This window comes from Equus asinus, chromosome 25, assembly GCF_041296235.1.
Source record: "Equus asinus isolate D_3611 breed Donkey chromosome 25, EquAss-T2T_v2, whole genome shotgun sequence".
NCBI lineage: Eukaryota > Metazoa > Chordata > Mammalia > Perissodactyla > Equidae > Equus > Equus asinus.
The window spans coordinates 29,458,195-29,472,878 of record NC_091814.1 but is presented as its reverse complement, the minus strand read 5'-3'; the positions used below and the strand labels follow the sequence as shown (position 1 = coordinate 29,472,878).

At 44.8% G+C, this 14,684-nt stretch overlaps 1 long non-coding RNA gene across 1 annotated transcript; it reads left to right on the top strand.

Annotated features, from left to right (window-relative positions):
• The first annotated feature begins 11,785 nt into the window (after positions 1 to 11,785).
• LOC139041967 (uncharacterized) lies at positions 11,786 to 14,269 on the top strand. The gene is made up of 3 exons (XR_011498080.1): positions 11,786 to 11,893; positions 11,995 to 12,204; positions 14,182 to 14,269. It is a non-coding gene; the product is annotated as an uncharacterized lncRNA (long non-coding RNA).
• Positions 14,270 to 14,684: the final 415 nt, after the last annotated feature.

Here is a 14,684-nt window from a genome sequence, read left to right as displayed (position 1 = left end):
CTGTGCTCTCTGCTGACAGAATTGGTCGGTATGTCCTCCCCACCTGAGTAGGTCTGATATTGATCATGTTGTGGTTCTATGTCACCTGAGAGGCTGCCCTCATGATCCCCTGTTTATCCCTGTCCCTCTTTATTAATATGATTTCTAGCAGTCACGGCATCTTTCAGCTCACCTAGGTGGCTTAGGAGAAAGCCTAGCTCTGTGGAGCCCCAGAATTGACCTCTGCCATATGTTTCTCCAAGAGGAGGCTAAAATAACAGAGGTCTTCATCAAGAAATGACCTCTATGAGGGCTGACATCCCCCAGTGATCAGAGCAGAGGAGAAAATCAAAGGACAAGGGAGACTGGGAAGCAGAGTCCTCTTTGCGTCCCACATCACTTAGGAACTCTTCCTGGACACGGGGACGTTTCCCATTGAAAAGTGACCTTGGACAAGGGACTTGCTGTGCTCAAAGCTGAGTCATTCTTCTTACCAATGGGAGTCTCAGAGTCTCCATCCTAGGCTTTTTAAAATTTTTAAATGATGAGGCTTTTTCCTTGTATGAGAATCTCCTTGGAATTTTTGTCTGCAATGCAGTTTCTTGGGCCTTGTCCCCATAAGTTTTGAACAAGCACCGCGTTGACTCTGACGTAGGGGTTCTTTAGCTCTGCAGCTGGTGCCCAGGGGTTAGAGCCCTGTCTGCTGCTTGATATCACGTTCAATCATCCAAAACTGTAGTGGTCAACGCAGCTTCTGGACTTTACATTCTACATTCTTCTCTATTGTACAGGGGATAGACGTGCTCAAAGCAGGCAATGAAATCATCCACTGAAGCATGTGTGGTCCACGGTGGAGCTGGTGTTTGAATCTTCCACTGCCTTTCCTCAGGCTGTGCCTTTATTGCTTCCGCTCACACCTGGAATAGGATTTGAGTGGAAATGTGATTGGAGTAGAAGGCATCAGGGAGGGCTAGTTATTCTTGGAAACTGTTATTTACCCATTTGATAAATATTTACTGAATGGCTTCTCTGTCAGTCCCTTGTGGAGGCACTGGGGAGATGGGGCGAACGGGTGGACAGAGTGCCCGCTCTCTGGAAGATGAGCTTCCGGCACGAGAGCCAGACATTTTACAGATAATCATATCAATAGATTTTAATTTTGGCTGTGATAAATTTTATTTAATATTTCTGTGTTCCTTGGTCCCATGGTGTCAGCCACGTGTGAAAACTGACTGAATATTAATAATAGGACTAAAGAACTGTGGTAAAAGATTTGTCCCTGGAAAGGTTCTTCAGCCGTTTTTGTTTGAACAGTGGAAATCCTCATGTTTGATCCATTGGCTCCTGAAATTCAGCCGTGGGTTCCTGGAGGGTGTGGCAGGCACTCTGGATGGGAAGCTTGTGGCCAAGGCTTACGTGGGGGCTCTGCTGTTGTCAAGCGTTGAGGGAGTGTGGGAAAATCCCCTATTCCCTCCGGGCCTCACTTTCCCCATCGGGAAGATAAGGTTGTTAGTCAAATTCTCCAATGTCCCTTCCTGTTCAGTTTTCTCTGAGTGCATGGGAGACTGAGATGCGTGTGGAATGTGCCCTGGGAACTGCGGGTGAGACCTGGCCTTGGTCCCTTCTCTGTGTGTCTCCTGTAGGAGCCTGAGCTGAGACCACATCTTGAAAACACAGAATTGAGGGAGCAGATGGAAGAAAGAAAGTCAGCAGGCTTGGAGGATGATGATAACCCAAAGAAGATTAAGGTGCTGGTGGAGGAGGTGGTTGGCAAAGGAGGTGAGAATAAGGACAAGTTGAGTTCAGAGAAATCAAGGGACACTGAGGAATGAGTACAGCATCCTCCACTCCTCAAGGAGCAACCTAAGCTGAGCAGTGAGGACTGGGAGAGTAACTTACTCCACAGGGAACCTGTGCAACAGCCAGGGACACCCAAGGATGGATCAGGTTTGGTTTCTCCTGCTGGGGAGCACCAATTCCAAGAGGAGGAGGGTGGCACCCCCGAGGCTCTTCACCGGACCCCCCGGCCTTGACCTCAGTGCTGCCCTCACAGTGGACGCCCTCCAAGTAAATGTGGGCTTAGAGGGATAAATGGTGTTTGGAGAAGGGTTGGAGATGTCCATTCTTACCTTAAGCAGTTGTGCCCTCGAGTCAGGAGGGGCCAGGGTAATGGGACCCTTGCATCTGAAGCAGTGATAGTAATATTCTTTTGCATTTATGGTTGAATAAAGCTTTAGCCACAATATCTCTTAAATATTTGTTGAGTGCCTCATTTTCCTTATGCTGTGATAAGGACTGGGAGTTTGCCTATTGGTAATATTTCCCTAAGGAAATCAAAGCAGTGAGAGGAAGAACACGAACAGATGGTTTCAACAAAATGCTAGGTCTCCTCAACTGGGGAGTTGCGGCAGCCCAGATGATGGGAGGGTAGGCCAAGGCCATCTCTTCCTAATGACAGAGTGAACCATTGTCAGGAATCCCTCAGGACAATCCGTTCTTCATCAGAGCTCACCACAGGTGAGTGTCCTCAGACATGGAGAGTGTAGGGCAGACCCCATCCTAAGCAAGGTGATTTGCTACATCTTGGGAGAAAGCAGAGCATCCCTGACAGGACATCGGGGACAGGAGTGTTGTTGAGATGACTGACGACTTGCAGCCGCTTTTGTTCAATCCGTTGCACAAATGTTGCTGAGAGCCTCCTCGAGTGCTTGACTCGGTGCTAGGGGTCATGAACGCAGAGATGAATCAAAATTATCCCAACTTCCCGGAGCTCTCGGTCTAGTACCAGGAAGTCATGAGAAGTGCAGTGGTGGTGGATTCCTTGGAGGAAGTGGCCAGTGCTACCCAGAGATGACCTCAGTGGTTTTCCTGGACCGCCTTCTGCTTTTTCCGACAGGTGGATGACCTGTCCTGACCCACGACCCTGAACCTCAGCCAGATTGCAGCCTCTCAGAGCCAGTGCTTGGACTCCATGTTGGCTCCAAGCCCTCAACACTGCCAAAGTCTCCAGAGGAAACAGCTGGTGTCACAGCTACTGACTGTGTCCTGGCCAGCTGGAGAAATAAAGAGGCAAGTTAATCCGTCCTTTTCTTATTATTTCTTATTTTTCATTTTCTCTTGACGTAACTTTGGTTTTGTCACATTTTATAGATTTCAGGTATACATCATTATAACTTGACTTCTGTATATACTACATCGTGTTCACCACCAAAAGGTTTCCATTCGCTACCATACAAATGGATGGATTTTAAAGTCATTATGCTACATGAAGGAACGCAGACATGAAAGAATACAGGTATGGTTCCATTTGCATAAAGTTGTTAAAGGGCCAAGCCATCTGTAAGGACAGTGGTTGCCTGGAGCTGAGGGTTGAGGGGGTGACGGACTGCAAAGGGACAAAGGAATGCTGTGAGATCATGGAAATGCCCTGCACCTCGATTGGGGCAGTAGTTTCATTAGTGTTTACGGCTGCTGAAATGCCCCGAATTGTGTACTTTAAAGTGGTGCGGTCTATTGTACCTAAGTTGTACCTCAATGGCATTCATATAGCAATGTACTGTATTTCTCCACATTAGCACTGAGTATTTAGAAAATGAAATTCAATAAAACACAGTAGAGATTAACATTCACACATTCACAGTCATTAAATGCCTAAGAACACATATAGTGAAGATCCCTGAAAACTGTTTCTGAGAGAAATTAAAGAACACCAGATAAAGAGAAAAATATATATCAATTTCATAGATTGGAAGATTCCATATTGTAAGAATGTCACATCAAGATTGTTCCAGTTAATACTGTAGCAGGCATTGGGAGGGGATTTACCAGCTATTTCTAAAATGTATATGGAAATCAAAGTACCTGTAATAGCCAAGACAGCCTTGAAGAAGAATTAACTGGAGACACACTTTACTAGATTTCAAAAGAATTAGAGGACACACTCTACTAGATTTCAAAACTCACTTTAAAGCCACAGTAATTAACACACTATAGTATCGGTGGAAGTAGACGCCACACAAATGTATCATGTGAAAGAGCAGAGTGTAAGAAATTGACTCCCACATATACAATTATTTGATTTTTTAAAATAAAGTCACCAAGACACTTCACTGGGATAATGAAAGACGTTTTTGGTAAAAAGCTCTAGAATGAATGAGTATTTATTTAGAAATAAATTAATATTCACAACTACCTTCTACCACACACTGAGTTAATTGGAGATGTGAAAGTTAAAATTATAAAGGTTTTGGAGGAAAAATGGACATATTCTCATGAACAAGGAATAAGCAAAGAAATCTTAGACATAACACCAAGACACTCACCGTGGATGAAAATTTGAAGGTCAAACGAAACTGGTTTCTAACGCTCACTCCTCTCCTCCCTAGACTGTGACCTTGGAGTATTTTTTAACCTTTTTGAGCTTTTTTTCCTCAAAAGGAAAAGGATAAAACCTGGCTAATAAGACAGTGCATAGGATTAAATACGGTCACTTGAACAATAATAGACGCTAAGAACAAATTTGTCTCTGAGTCCTCCTTTACCCACTTTAAATGTGTAGACAGAAAGCAATTGGCAGAGAACAGACAAGATGTTCTAAAATAAGTATTTTCCCACCATTTCTAGAAAGAAGTCATGTATAGAGTACAAAGAATTAGAGGGGGGCAAGAGTCTTTTCAACAGCCATCCCCAAACCCCGAAGCAAGGCTAGTTTCTCTCTAAGACCAGAGATGGAAGTCTAGACCCTATCCAACCCCCACAGTCTTCTCTGTCTGGAGCGGAATGAGGAAGTCCACTAGGTTCAGAATAACCTGGACCCTTGAGTGTTCCTCAGAAAGACACTCAATCAGTTCTTCAACTCCAAAGATATTGAACAAATTTTGAAACCAGGAGAGGTCAAGGAGAAACTGAAGCACATGATCAGGACTCTCACCTGAGTCAAAGCCAGGATAGTCATAAATACGATTTCCCAGATCTCTGCAACGGCACAGGGATGTTCCTTTGAAGTGACTGGCAGACCTGTGAATATCGGTCAGGAGGGATCCATATCAATTTATGGGACTCAAAATTCAAAAATATCCCTGTACCCTAACCCAGGAAAGTTCTTATTCAAAGCAATGTGGCGAAGAAAGCATAGGTGTAAATCTTTGTAATCTTTGATTAGATAATGATATCTTAGACGTGACAGCTAAAGCAAGAACAGTCAATGAATAAATAGATAAATTGGACTTCATCAAAATTGAAATCTTTTGTGCTTCAAAGGATGCTAATAAGGAAGTGAAAAGACAACGCACAGAATCAGAAAAAAACCGTTGCAAAACAGATATCTGACATGTGTCTAGTATTGACTCTTACAAGTCAATAATAAAAAGACAATCCAATTTATCAATGGGAAAAGGATTTGAATGGACATTTCTCCATAGACGATGTACAAATGGCCAAGAAGCTCATGAAAAGATGTTTATCATTGATCATGAAGAAAACAGAACTGAAATCCACAATGAGATACCACTTCACACCCACTAGTGTGGCTGTAATTAAAAGATGGGCAACCACAAGTGTGGAGGAGGATGTGGAGAAATTGAAATCCTCATGCATTGCTAGTGGAAATGTAAAAAGGCGCAAACGCTTTGGAAAACGGCATGTCAGTTCCTCAAAGTTACATACAGCGTTGACATAGATGTAGCAATTCTACTCCTGGGTACATAGCAAGAGAATTGAAAACCCACGGTCACAAACAAACTTGCACATGAATATTCACAGCAGCATTACTCATAGTAGTAAAAGTGGAAACAACCCAAATGCCCTCAGCTGAAGAACGCACAAAATGGAGTATAGTCATAAAATGAAGTCTTATTCAAGGATAGAAAGAATAAAGTACAGATACCTGCCAAAATGTGGATGAACCTTGGCAACATTATGGCAAGTGAAGAAGCCAGACACCAAAGGCAACGTGTTTTATGATTCCATTGAGAATAGATGTCCAGAGTAGGCAAATCCACATGGGGAGAAAGTAGATTAGCAATTGCCAAGGGCTGGAAGAAGGTGAGGAATAGGGAGTGACTGCCAATGGGGACGGGGTTTCTTTTGTGAGGTAAAGAAAATACTCCAGAATGAGATGGTGGTGATGGTGTCACAACCTTGTAAATAGACCAAAAGTCACTGAATTGTACACAAAACGGAGAATTTTATAGCCTGCAAATTACATCATCATCGTAAAGCAATGTGTCTTTGCACATTCCCACGTCCTGTATTTTCATTAGCAACGTGTCCCAAGTTAATAGTCAGTGGCCAGGATAGGATGCTGTTAGCCTGTTGTGAAATATGTCAGATGGAAATATATCGGATGGAAACATTAAAATCAGGAAGTTTTTGGTAGAAATGAGGTATAGGCAGGAAGCATGTACGTGGAAAGACCTGACACAGAGTGAACTGGAAAATGTGGGAGGGGTTTGGGGTGGAGGGGCACTCTACCTGACACCTGGCTCCAGCACTTAGAGCGAGGGCACTTTGGGCTAGTCTCAGACCCTCTCTGTGTCTTGGTTTCTTCATCCACAAACCAGGGAAAGGCCACGCTCTCCTCACAGATCGATCGTGAGGATTAGAAGTAGTATGTACGTGAAATGCTCATCCCCAAAACTGTGAGGAAGGTCGATGCTATCAGTAGGTCCTCAACCTGACTGTACATCTGAGCAACTTTAACAATAGATTCCAGGCCCCCTCAGCCCACTGAATCAGAGTCACTACAGATGAAGACTCTGGACTTGTATTTGTACTAACTCTCCCAGGTGATGCTTTTTTTTTTTTTTTAATTTAAATAGGTTTAACTCCCCAAACCCAATAAAACTAAATGCAAGGTTGTTGAAGTTGTTTTTGCATTGGACCATGGAGTCATCTATGAAAATCAAATGTTTCAACTCAGAACTCTGATACACACGAGTTCTAATGAAATAGTGAGGAAAGTGGTAAAATGTCGATACAGGAAGGCTCCAGACATAAGAAGCAACGGTGGGCTAGAGTTGGGGCTGAGAGGAAAGATGGCTTCCTGGGAGAGACAGGAATTCCTTCCACGTCGGGCCTCAGCAGCCACAGAGTGGAAGGCACTGGCAGGAGAGCTGGCACCGGAGATGGCAGAGATCTTCATCATAGAGTCCTTGGTGGCCTCAGAGCATAGTTGCCCCTTTGGTTATCTGCAGCTACCAGATGACCAAATGGCAGGTGCACCTTGGTGACCAGAGAAGTTTCTGGAATGCAGATTTCAGTCCCCTTGGGGGATTCCCAGAGCTATTTCAAAGGAATTTGAAGAGAGTTGGGGTTCTTAAGAAATTGGTAAGAGTACAGCCAAGAACATTCATCTTTGTAATATTGTTATAAGTCTTCGGTCAAATCCATTCTTCTTGGTTTTTCAGTGATCTTCTTACCACTTGTTGTGAGCCTATGATGCTGATAGAATTAATATTCCAGGTAAGCTTAACATTTTAACAGGGTATTCCTGTGGGATGTTTTGATCCGAAGAGGTGAATTTTTAATGGCAGAAATTTAGACGCTGCAAGGGTATGCCTCGGCAGAGGACCTCTAATTTCTCGCAACGGGTATTCCATCTCTGCTTGACATATATTTCCTTTTTCTGTTAAATTAATTTTTATTGCAGTAATACTGGTTTATAGCATTATATCAATGTTAGTGTACATCATTATCTTTCAACTTCTGTATCGACTCCATCAGATTCACTACCAGAAGTCTAGTTGTCATCAGTCACCCAGCATATGTGCCCCTTTACCCCTTTGCCCTCTCCCCTCCCCCCTTCGCCTCTGGGAAACAGCAATTTATTCTCTGTGTTTATATGTTTATTTGTTGTTGTTGTTTTATCTTCCATGTATGAGTTAAATCCTATGGCATTTGACTTTCTCCGTCAGACCTATTTCGCTTACCATAATACTCTCAAGTTCCCTCCACGTTGTCAAAAATGGCAAGATTCCCTCTTTTTACGGCTGAGTAGTACTCCATGGTATGTGTGTGTGTGTATCACATCGTCTTTATCCATTCATCTGTTGATGGTCACTTAGGTTGCTTGCAAGTCTCGGCTGTTATGAATAATGCTCCCATGAAAATAGGGGTGCATAAATCTTTTGGAATCAGTGAGTTTGTGTTCTTTGGATAAATACACAGAAGTGGACTACCTGGATTATATGACAGTTCTGTTTTTCGTTTTCTGAGAGCTCTCCATGCTGTTTTCTATAGTGGCTGCCCCAGTTTACATTCCCACCAGTAACATATGAGGGTTCCCTTTTCTCTACATCCTCTCCAACACTTATTTTCTTTTTCGTGATAGCCATTCTGACAAGCATGAGGTGATATCTCATTATGGTTTGGATTTGCGTTTCCCTAGGAATTAGTGATATAGAACGTCTTCTCAGGTGCCTATTGGCCACCTGAATACCTTGTTTGGAAAACTATCTAAGATCCTCCGCACATGTTTTAATTGGGTTTTTCCTGTTTGTTTTGTTGTTGTTGAGTTGTATAAGTTCTTTCTATACTTTGCATATTAGCCCCTTATCTGATTTATGATTGGCAAATATCTTCTCCCAGTTGGTAATGGTCTTTTCATTGTGTTGATGGTATCCCTTGCCATGCTTAATATCCCAAGAAATAAAAGGGGGACAGTTTTGTCTCGGTGTTTTTAGACACACACATAAGAAAGAACGGTGAGAATTATGCTTCGATATTTTTTGGAAACAGGTCTCTATCAGCAGAAGGGCAGACAGCTATTGGGAGTGGTGGCTGAAAGGTGGTCCCCAACAGTGGTGGCCTTTGGAAGAGACCAGGCAGCCTTGGGTATCAGCACGGCCTAGGCAACTGGAAGGCAGGGGCTCCTAAGATTCCATGACACCCCCACCTTCCAATTCTGTTATTGCAACGCCAGACCGTTAACTGGTGCACTGAGTCCTCTCTCCATCACTCCTGTCTGACTCTGAGTTACAGGCGGTGCCTGTGGCTCTGAGCTCTGGCATCTTGAACCTTGTTTGGCAGTTCCGGACCCTCAGCTGTTGTGGAGCGCTGATCAAGTCGTTCTCAACCGTGAGTTAAGAAGTCTTGTTTGACATAGTCCCATTTGTTTCTTCTTGCTTCTGTTTCCCTTGCCTGAGGAGACATGATAATCCAAAGGATACTGTGAAGACCAATGTCAAAGAGTGCACTGCCTATGTTTTCTTCTAATTTTCTGGTTTCAGGTCTTACATTCCAGTCCTTAATGCATTTTGAGTTAATTTTCTGTGTCGTGTAAGATAATGGTCTACTTTCATTCTTTTGCATGTGGCTGTCCAATTTCCCAGTCACATTTATTGAAGAGACGTTCCTTTCCCCACTGTACGTTCTTGGCTCTTTTGTCAAAGATTAGCTGTCCATAGATGTGAGGGTTTATTTCTGTGCTCTCCATTCAGTTCCATTGATCTTTGTGTCTGTTTTCTTTCCAGTATCATGATTTTTTTTTTTCTTTGAGGAAGTTTAGTCCTCATCTAACATCTGCTACCAATCTTCACCTTTTTGCTGTGGAAGATTGGGCCTGAGCTGACATCCGTGCACATCTTCCTCTATTTTCTTTTCTGTAGGACCGGTGCCACAGCATGACTTGTTAAGCAGTGAGTAGGTCCACACCCTATATTCGAACTGGCGAACCCTGGGCCGCTGAAGTGGCACATGTGAGCTCAAAGCACTCTGCCTGCCAACGGGCTGGCCCCGTAATGTTTAGATTAATAGAGCTTGTAGTATATTTTGAAATCAGGGAGTACCATACCTCCAGCTTTGTTTCTTTTGTCTCAGGACTGCTTTGGATGCAGGTGCTTATTATAATGATTGACCTGGGGGTAGGAAACATGGAGCTGTATAACTTTTATGCAAAAGACAAAAGCAGGATAGAGCAGAACAACAAGGATACTTTCAATCAAGTCGCTAAAGCAGGGGAGAAACTGTTGGAGGACTCTAGAATGGAAGGGGACCTGGCCCATCTGACTGCATTTTAACTTCATCCATTTTATAGCATAGACATGAAGCCTTAGGGACATACGCCTCAGGTACCCGGCACTCCACCTTGACAACAGTGAGAGCCATAATTTCAAATTCTAGCGTGCTTTGAGTAGAAGTGAAATTTACTCTTTCTGCTCAATGATGAGACCAATCTTCTCTGAGTCTCTCACTTTACAAAGTAAGTCCTGTCATTATTCATTCAAACTTCAACAGTGAGGTTTGAAGTCAGAAAATCTTATAAATATTCTAGCCACCTAACAAAACACCAGAAAGTTGGCAAGTCCATTCCAGTTCAGGACAGTTGGGCCCACTAGACCACAGACTTTGAGACATAAAGAAAAGAATGTCACATCCAACTGACACCAAAAGAGAGATTTCTTTAAAGCTTTTCATGGCTCTGACACACCAATAGCATTCCACAGTGTCGTTGGAGGATGGCGTGGCGTGGGGAGGAGATGAGCTTCCAAAGCGGTTGATGCGGTCCTCTGTCCTTTACCTTGACATGAAAGCTCGGTGGTACATGGCCAGACCCATCGCGCCCTCAGCTCGGGCGAGTGCAGCAGCTAAACTGAAGTGACCAATGCCACAGGGGGTCTCCCAGGTCTCCTCTTCACAAGACCCGGGTGGGAAGAGATGACAAGAAAGTGAGCAGGGCATTCAGGGCACCACTTTCCCCTGCCTGCCTGTGCCTCTCTTGTCAACCTCAGCTTCTCTGTCACTGAACCCCATCACACACATACACTGTGGGTCATCCACCATCCCTGAACCATGACTTTGAAATTCCACATTCTGGTAGAGGAATATAACCGCAGGTCAGTAGCATGACGACAGCTCGAAGGGATCTGTCCAGCAACGATCCATCAACACTGCTCCGCATCCCTGATCTGTTCCAAACGTGAGTGAACTGAATGACGACAAGAAATAGCATCAGGTTGACAAGTGTTTGCAAAAGAAAGGGCCACTACGTGCATTCAGGATATACTCATAAACCACTGTAACCATTTTCAGAGCTGGAAAAGAGCTCTTGTGGGACTAGAAGGCATAATATGTGGATATCCGGAAGCAACAAGTAGGAAAGATAGTGTTTACAGACATTTAAAAAGTAACAACCACAAAAGCGGCCCACACATAGAGAAGGATTTTAGGAGGTAGAGCTGTCACACTGACTTAAGTTTGAAGATAAGCCAACATGCTGCCCTAGTGAGGGGCAAGAAGTCGACACAACACAGGGATGCAGCAAGAGGAGTATTGTGAGTCAGGACAGAGAATAACTTTTTAACGAAGTATTCATTCACTTAGTATTACACTCTGCTTTTGTCCCTTTTAATGGATGTAGAAAAACCTGGAGAAAGCCCAGCAAATAGCAGCATGAGAGTCTAAAAGTTTGCCATCTTTCACGTATGGGAAAACCTTAAGATCGGTTTACATTTAGAGAGAAAGTGGGGTGACTTCGTGACGGTGCTTCAGAAGACACACTTTGTTGGGACACTGGTTTCTCTTTCTGTTTTGAGATGCACACAGGAATGGGCACTGAGAACTATGCTTAGATATTTTCTGGAAAGAGGTCGGTAGTGTCACCACGAGAGTAGACAGCTGCTTTGGGGTGATGCCCATCAGCAGTGGCCTTCAGAAAAGGCCGGGCAGCCTGGGGTAGCAGCAGGGCCTAGGCAACTGGAAGGCAGGGGCTCCTAAGATTCCATGACACCTCCACCTTCCAATTCTGTTATTGCAACGCCAGACCATTAACCGGCGTGCTGGGGCCTCTCTCCATGACTCCTGTATGACTCTGAGCTGCAGGCGGTGCCTGTGGCTCTGAGCTCTGTCATCTTGAACCTTGTTTCGGCAGTTCCGGACCCTCAGCTGTTGTAGAGTGTTGATCTAGTTGTCCCCAACGGTAAGTTAAGGATTCCTGTGTATAACACCCCTCTGGCCTGATGAAACCTTTTTGTCTTTGCTTGTTTTTCACTCATTATATGTTTGGGTTTCTCTGCCCAGTCTCTGGCTCTACCTCTTCTGCCAACATCACCATGGCCGTGTGTCCTCACGCTTTGTCTGATCCGAGGGCAGAGGTGACCCTCCAGGAGTCCAACCAGGAATTGCGTTCACAGCTGGCACAAAGCAAGCAGGACTTCCAAGCCCTCATGGAGGAATTCCTTGTATCCGAAGCTGCTGCCTACTCCCTGGCCACCGAGCTGCAGAAGCACAGTAAGTCTCCCAGGGCCGTGCTCCCCAGATGGGTGAGTGATCCCTGTCTGCCCTCTAAGACACTAAAATTTCTCCAGACTTTATCCTCTGGTCCCTTTGTCAAAATAACTTTCATTCTGACCACAATCCAGGAAAGTCAGAGGTAGGTATTTTGCCCTCATTTTGCTGGGGATGGAGAAACTGATGCACAAAGAGTTTAGCAACTTTTTCAGATTTGCAGTGTGGTATAGGGCGGCTTTAGAATTCGAGTCCCAGACATCGATTGCTGGTGCAGCCACACAATTGCGTCTTCCTCTCAGGAAAGGGCTGCACTGTTTCTCTCAGCATCCTCTCTGTCCTTTACCACATCCTGCATCGCTCTTGGCCTAAATGTCTGGGACAAGTGAACTCCCTCAGTTCAAGCTTCTCTGAGGTCCCATGGGCAAAGCACTGTGCTACTTACAGTGGGAAAACAGATGATAGTAGCTGCTTTATAGGAGCTTAAAGATGAATATGCTCCTCACCGAAACTGTGCTATCCAGGAGTGACACCATCAAGACAGGGAATGCCCTGGTGAGAGGGAAGCCCTCTCTTCCAGGGCACGGGCTCTTCTTCCTGAGTCTGAGGAAGACGTTTGACACCCTGTGGTAAGGTTGGGGCTGTTTCTATGGAAACCAGAGAATCTGTCCCACCACCTGTGTCTCCCGCTCAGCTGGTGAACCCTCAGGGATGCAGGGCAACCAACAGGTCCAGGTGACCTTGAGAGTCTGGGCTATGAGACCTGTGGCCAAATTGAGGCCACAAAGTGAGGTAGGTGGGGGAGACCACTAGCCCCAGGAAAACTCAAGCCAGTGTGTGAGGCAGGCCCCTCCCTGCCCCAGTCAGCCTCAAAACTGGAAGCTCGATTGCCTGCTCAGTGAGACTGGGCTGTAGTGACGACAAGAACCGTGACAACCAGGGCATGTGCACAGCAGAGTGTTTAGAAGGATCTTGACAACTCGGAGCCTGAATTGGGGTCGTTTCCTACAATTGCTTTTCAATAAGCCATTGAGGGGGGAGTAACTAAAATGACTGACACAGAGAAAATCAAAGCCTGCCATTTAAAAAGTGAAGAGATGAGCTTTCAGGAAAGGACAAACGAAGTTTTATTTACATCCTGCCTTAGAATCACAGCGTAACTGTAGGAAACACATTTTGAAGCTGATGAAGAAGCAAGATATCACTTGAGACCTGGGTGTCAATGTAACACGGTGCAGTGGTGAAGAGCATGGACTCTGGGCCAGTCTTTCTGGGCTCCAATCCAAGCTGTGTGTCTTTCTGCGCCTCAGTTTCCTCCTCTGTTAATACGGTGCTGCCATGGTACCTACTTGTTTGAGTTGTTGCAATGCATCACATGGATGATTTCTGTAAGTCCCTGTCACAGGGTCAACACTATTTGTTAGTTCTTCCTTCTATTGCTTTTAATTTAACACAAACTTTCTTAGTATCTGTGCACGTTTCCTTCAGAAATTTATGGGCAAATGCATAATATTTTACAGGGTTGAATCCATATAAATGTCTTTATCTTGGATGTACTTGACCTTGAAATTCTGAGCTCAAGGGAACCAACAGTCAGTAGAGTCCACCGGGCCTTCCCAAGCACACAGGCAATCGCTACTGCACGCTCCTGCTTGGTGTTTCACTTAAGAGGCTGCGAGGCTTGGTAACGTGACTAAGGCCCACGGCTCAGGGTCAGTCTCAGGGGATGGGAATTCTGCCTTTGTCAAATAGAAGTTAATGTATCTAGTTACTTTCTGTGCCTTGGAGCTTCTCTTTCCTCAGCTCTAAAATGGGGAGTAACCCAATGCTGTGTAGTAGTTTGGAGGCCGAGTAATAAGATGCGGAAATCCCAGTGTGGAGCCTGGTACTGGGCATGGACCCTGCTTCCTCCCTTGAAGGCAGTGACCACAGCAGCATGGCCAGCTTTCCACTGAGGCAGGGCTCTCTGTCCTTTTTCAGAGTGTGGAGAGTGCAAAGACATCATTGAATCCGTGCTTGGGGACAAGCTGCCTTTTGAGGAGGGGAAGCTGGCAGAGAAGTCAGCGCTAGCAGAGAAGCTCAGGTAAGGAGGGCTGTGTGGGGGTAGGCTGGTGGGTAGCTGTGGGAAAAGCTGAAGTGGGGCAGGGAGCAACTTTGGGCCAAGAGAAGGCAGAAATGTACGTGGCAGGCACTTGTGTTCAAATGTTTGTAAAGCAACTAGGGAAAAGTAATTGGAAAATTATGGACTCCAGTTATTCAGAGGCTCACTTACTCTTTTTTTTCAAAACTATAAATTTTTGAACTGAAATTCACCAAACACGAATTTGCACAAATTGAGGTGAACAATTCGGTGGCATTTAGTACGTTGACAGTGTTGTGCCATCACCCGCTCATTTCCCTTTAATCACAATCACCGCCTGTCTCACGAGGGCTTGTTGTGTTTTCTTTCTAAAGAATTCTGTCTCCTTGACCCTGTCATTCTC